Below are 6865 nucleotides of genomic sequence, written 5' to 3'. Positions count from 1 at the left end.
CGGTCCGCGCGTCGGCCGTTACTAACGTCTATGGAAAATCGCCTACAATACCTTCATTTTCTTCCTCATTCGATTCAAGTAATATATATCGCTCACGAACGGGGGCAGTTGCACTCCTTCGAACCAAGTAAACTCGTACTTTTCGTCAACTTCTTTCCAGCCATTCTCAATCGGAGACTTTGTCATATGCTGCAAATAAGCGTTTCTCCAAATGGTTGCGATGCATGACGCTCTCAAAAGTTGTTGCTTTAATTCGGATTGACATGGAAGTATAGATGACGCATCAAATACAACTTTTGAGAGCGTCACAAATCGCAACCATTTGGAGAAATGCTTATTTGCAGCATATGACAAATATGTCTCCGATTTAGAATGGCTGGAAAGAAGTTGACGAAAAGTACGAGTTTACTTGGTTCGAAGGAGTACAACTGCCCCCGTTCGTGAGCGATATATATTACTTGAATCGAATGAGGAAGAAAATGAAGGTATACCTATTTCATAGATTAATTTTATTTTAAATAAATGCAAAATTAATTTTAGTTTATAAAAATATAAAGAGTTTTGGTTTAAATACTGTTAATAAACCTTTAATCATGACTTTAGAAATATGATTTTAAGATAATAATTATTTTTTTTGCAAATAAAACGAGTTAATTAGTTTAGTTCGTAAAAGTTTTGTTTTTATCGCATTTTATTAAAATCGTGTAATTTTAATAATAAATTCAACTTTGAATCATTTTCAGATCATAAACGTACTCAATCAAAGGAAATCGGAGAAGAATCCGATGACGATACCGACAATATTGAGCTCACCGATGATGAAAATAAAAGTTCATCAGAAATTGAAAGTTCGATTACAGATTATCCAGATGAATAAATTAATAATTTTAATAAATAAAGTTAATTGATTTTTTATGAGCGTATACTTTCATAATGTTGACTACTTTAAAATATAGTTTTATTTTTAAATTACTTTATTTCTGATTATTACATAATTAATTACACATCATTCCACTACTAATAAGCACGAATCGTTTACGTTTCTCCTTTTGGACAAGTAAAATCTTTTTCAATGAGTAATGCGTTAATAATATTACAGATACGGCGAGCAACGAGCTACCGGCGCGCTCGTGCAGACGACTTTAAAGAGGGTGCCAGGCCAATTTTCCAGCCAGTACAAGTAGCCAGACTTATTTTTTTATAATTTTATATATTTAAACTACCATCTTGACAAGTTACAGCTCTAATCAAACGATTCTACAAATCGACTTTTTACAACAACTTTGGGAGGATGTCAGACTCATTTTCCAGTGTCAGTTGCATGCCAGACTCTTCTAAAACATTTCTTTATACAAAAAACAATAAATATATAAAAGCTCAGCACTAATCAAATTCTTCCAACATAAGTTTTTTCGACAAGATCAAAGGCGTCGCAACGCCCATTCCAGCGAGACAGCGCAGCCAGACTCTGCATTTCATCAACAACACTATTAAAACAAAAGAAATTACTTTGTTCCAAGACTAATCAAATCGCTGACACTTTTGTGTCGTTACCTCCCGGACTATTAATATGGCAAACTTATTTACCTTTAGGTCACAAGATGTATCTGATCAAACTATTACTTTTCTATTGTCATATATTAATTTCCGGTTGAATACGCGTATATCCTACCGGTGCGATGCAAATCTAGTAAATTTTATTATGAGTATTCTACATTTTTCGAGAAAAATTTTCTGCGTGTATGATTTCATAACGATTATACCGATTGGAAACGATTGAAACGGATTCGTACTCAAAGATGTAATTTCACTCGTTTTCTATCGGTTTGAATCAGTCTAAATTGTTATGATTTCGTGAACCCCGAAATCACGAAATTATAATGATTTAAACGGATTGACTGACCGATTCAAACTGATAAAATCCGTGAATTCCGGATATATAAACAGAATTATTTACTACTTTATTATAATTCCATTTTTTTACTACCAATTTATTACAATGTGCAGTATTTATTTAACCCTTCGTAAACATACCTTTTTTTTCATTCACGGAGAACACTGAGTCAATCTGACCTTACACACACTTTGATCGTCCACCATTTTAAATTGACGAGTGCGATTAGCTTGAAATAATTCCCAGATGTACTTGGAACATTGTTAAATTAATTGATGTAAATAAAAAGTGACATTGGAATTATTTACATTTTTTAAAAAATTCAAAAAAAAAGAAATTTTTTAAAATATGTAAATAATTTTAACGGCACTTTTTATTTATATCAATTGATTTAACAATATTCCAAGTACATCTGGGAATTTTTTCAAGCTGATCGCACTTGTCAATTTAAAATGGTAGACGATCAAAGTGTGTGTAGGGTCAGATTGACCCAGTGTGTTCTTTTAAAAAAAAAAAAAATGTTTTTTACGAAAGAAATTAATTTTTTTATGTTTAATATTTTTGGCTAAAAATTTTTCTGGCAAAAAAAAGGGTCAAATTAACCCTGTGTGTTCTCGAAGGGTCAAATAAAAACATTTTACAGTTTTGCAAATATAGAATTCATGACTTTACCAAAAAGTAATCCTGTAGTAAGAACTCTATTACGTAAAAATTATGCGTTATATACAATTTTAATGATTAAAGCGGATTTAATCCGAGTCACATAGCTACTTTCACTACCCAATTTAAATGGATTAAGCGCAGATACGATTGAAACCGATTGAGTAGAATTTAGATGAATCCGGAAATATCGCATTAAATCCGATTCCGGTGTTGTATTAAAATTTCACGATTGATGCGGATTCAATACGATTCATGTGGTCATTTTATTTACCCGATTAAAATGGATTAGGATTAATACGATTGAAACCGATTCAGTCGGATTCAGATGAATCCGGAAATATCACATTAAATCCGATTTCGGTGTTGTATTAAAATTTTACGATTGATGCGGATTCAACACGATTCATGTGCTTACTTTATTCACCCGATTAAAATGGATGTGCATTAATACGATTGAAACTGATAACGACGGATTCAGATCAATCCGGAAATGCCGAATTAAAAACGATTCCGATTGATTTGTTATTAGAACCGATTCACTTCCAATCGGGCATCCGATTAACCGGATTGAAAACGCATTCATTCCGATTCAATTTCACCAAATTTAATACGGAACCAATCGGATTTAATCGGTCATTTTCAGCAGGGCAATCTTTCTTTCGCCTAGGAACTGAGCGAAATTCCCCGACGAAAAGGCCGTTCCCCGATCACTTATAATTCTTTCCGGAATTCCAAATAAATCAAAAAAATTACTTAGAGATTTTATTACCTCTTCCGCGTTAGTAGTTTTAGTTGCATAAAGCCAAGTAAATTTGGTGAAAGCATCCACCATCACCAAGATATACCTGTATTTGTATGCGGCGGTTTCCAACGGCCCGAAATGATCAATGTGCAGGGTGTGAAATGGTACAGCCACTTTCTCGACGATTTCTAACTCTCCCTCGGGTTTCCCCCCCGCCAACGAAAAACGTAAACACTTAACGCAGTTTTCGATATATTGTTTAACACGCAATTTAAGACATGGAAACCAATAGTGATCTGTAAGGCCGTGTATCGTTTTATCTATACCGACGTGTCCCATTTCATCGTGATAGATGCGTATAACGTTATTGTTCATATTTTCAGGAACAACGAATAAGTTTTTATCTACACTCTTACGAAAAACCAAGCCTTCCATCAACACGAAGCACTTATGCTCTCTGGTTTCCAGTTCTTCCGCTATTTCTTTGATTCTAGGGTCAGCCAACTGTTTGTACATTAATTTGTCCTCTATCAAGATTATATTTACATTCGCGATAAAACGACTCAGGTAATTTACGTGCGCCATTTTACCCGATGCCCTGTGTATTAACTCGAATTTATAATTTTGTAGAGTTAAACTCCACCGCGCTATTCTCGGATTTATGTTGATCTTCTTCATAGCTAATACTAACGAATTACAATCAGTTACGATTCGGAAGTTAACACCTTGCAAATATACATGAAAACGCTCGACAGCCCTAACAACGGCCAATGTCTCCAGTTCATAACTGTGGTAATTCTTTTCGACGTCCGTGGTAGCACGACTGAAATACGCTATCGGGCCCAGACGGCCATTAGGTTGCTTTTGCAGCAAAATCGCACCGAAACCGTGGCTACTAGTATCCGTATGCAGTTCTGTTTTCGCCGAGGGACTATATATATACATAATATAGGCGACGTCACCAATTCCTCTTTAAGACCCCGAAACGCTTGTACGCATTGCTCGTCAAACGCGAATGACACATTTTTTTTTAAGCAGCGCCTGTAGCGGACTAGCCTTCAACGCATAATCTTGAATTTTATCATCAGTTTCTATTCTATCGACTTTCATATTATCTACCTCCGCAAAAGTCTCCAATAAATCGCGTTGATCGCTCAAACTCAGATCTTTATCTAAACTTTCGACAATAACATCGCGGGGTTCTCTATTTTCAACTATGTTTATAGACAACAGATCCTGCGCGAACTGCTCAAGGTCGTCAACAAGTTCAAACGCGAAACTGCCTTTATGATATGTTAACTTTAGACCAGAATTATTAATAAACTCTCGCTCAATAATGACGTCGTAGCGCATCGTTTTGTCGTCAACTACTAAAAGAGCAATGTCGAACCATGTATCCCTTATGCTATCAAGCGTAATCTGATCGTACACTTTACCAAAAATCAATATGGGCGACTTGTTGATTCCCTTATAATCACTTTCTTTTTTAACCTTGAGCAACTCGCGATTACCGAATAATTTCTCATATACCGATTTTTTAATTAAATTAACCGGACTACCCGTATCAATCAATGCGCGAATGGCTATTCTATCGTTACATGTTCTACGAATTACAATACATGGCCTCGCTCCGGATTCCACCCCGATCTGCAAGACGTCCCCGCTCGGCCGCAACGGAGTCGTAGATGACGGAGCAGCCATGTGCGCCGCTCGTTCCTCCTCCAAGTGGTTTAATGTGGCTGCTCGGCTGCCTTCCCTTCTCGGGCAACTATTGCTCATGTGCCCTGTTTGTCCACACCTGAAACAGGTTGCCGCGGCGAATCGACAATCTTTTGACAAATGACCGGGTTTCTTGCAAGTGAAACATTTTATTTCCGACGATGTACTCTGGCCGTCAGTCCTCCTGGCAGCGTATTTGGGCGGCTCCCCTCTCTTCATAATAACGTTGTCCTCTGTGATTTGACGCACGTGATCGATAAAATTGGGAACGTTATCGATCCACGTGTTCAATACGAGTCTCCGCACGCCGAAATCCTTTACACCGTCAGCCAAAAGCTCAATTTTCTCTTTTTCTGACAGCGTTAATAAGTGCATGAGATTTAATTTTGCCTCAGCATAGTCGATGAACTTCTCGACGTGAGATTTCCAGACGCGGGCGCTGATTCGCGCTAACGTTGCGGCATAGGACTCTTTTCTCTCGAAATACCGCCTCAATTGGAATTTAAATTCTTCCCAGGTCGACACTGATTCGAGCGGCTGTCGATTATACCAATTCAAAGCGCGCTTCTTTAATTGACTCACGGAAGCAAGCAACAAGACCTCATCGCCGAACTGGTATGTTCGCGCGATATTGACGATTCTCTCCAGCCATTTCAGCACGTTTTCGTCTTCCTTACCCGAGAAAGTCGGAATCAGTTTCTCAGCACACTTCACGCTTTGCCACATATTTGATGCTCCACTTCCGTTTCGCATCAAAATGCTTGCGTCATCGGCATCCCGGCGAGTCAAGCTCACCGGTGGGGACAAATATGTCCGTCGCAAAGCCCGCATCATTGTTTCCACCACCTGTTCAATGTTCGGGATCGTGTTAGCATTCGTACGGTCCTGAGGAATTTCTACTCCGGAAAACGGAGTCGAGGTAGATGACTGATCATCTGTCATCTTGCGTCTCTCTATAATCGCCACATTATTCAAGGCTAGGAGGGGCACATTATTCCTTTCTTTCAAAAGATCTTCGGAGTTCGCCTCTGGCCATCCTACTCGTCCGTAATAATTCACAACGGTGTCGAAAATGTTTGCACGTGATCCCTTTGTGTCGAGCTTTAAGCGCGCTGCGTGCGCCCGCAGATCATTGATTGATAACGCTTCTATCGTTTCCCGGTTCATCCTACTGACGTCGACAGTCAAGAGATTCTTGATTACCGATTATCGTATCCAGGATCGAAACGCTTTGCGGGTCGGAAACACCAGGCTACCAATCAATAACACAGGCGGCACTCCGAATTTCGGTTACTCGCACTTCTGCTGACTCATCAACTCCGAAAGTTCGAGAACATTCCTCACCGCGACGCACTTCCGGTTCTAGCACGTTCTCAGATGATCAATATCGATATTAGTCCTGATACGTATTAGTCCAAAAAAAAACAACTCGATTATATGTTCTTTTAACAACGCCGATTCATCCCACTTCTGATAAACTGTAGGCAATTGTTAATAAATTAAACAGCACATACAGGAAAATCACTTGCTCCGTTTATTATATTCGCATGATTTACATAGTTTTACCGTTTGCTCCGTTTCATAAATATCTCGTGCGCTCCACTTATAGCTACGTCTCGACACAATCCGACTCGGCAGTCCCTCGCGAGTACTAGGATATTAATTAATACTGGCAGCCCGATCTCGGTCCCTCGGATTGCGGCAGACTGTTCGGAGTATCTTCTCACACTTTCGCGTTACTCTAAATTGGATCCTGTCGCGTCAATCTCATTCGACAGGTGGAGCCATATATCACGAATTTGTAGGGTTTCGCGTGTACGAATTCTACTATTGGCCGCGATGGCCGA

This window comes from Temnothorax curvispinosus, unplaced genomic scaffold (genome assembly GCF_003070985.1).
Source record: "Temnothorax curvispinosus isolate PA1 unplaced genomic scaffold, ASM307098v1 QBEX01000080.1, whole genome shotgun sequence".
NCBI lineage: Eukaryota > Metazoa > Arthropoda > Insecta > Hymenoptera > Formicidae > Temnothorax > Temnothorax curvispinosus.
This window is presented reverse-complemented; position numbering follows the sequence as displayed.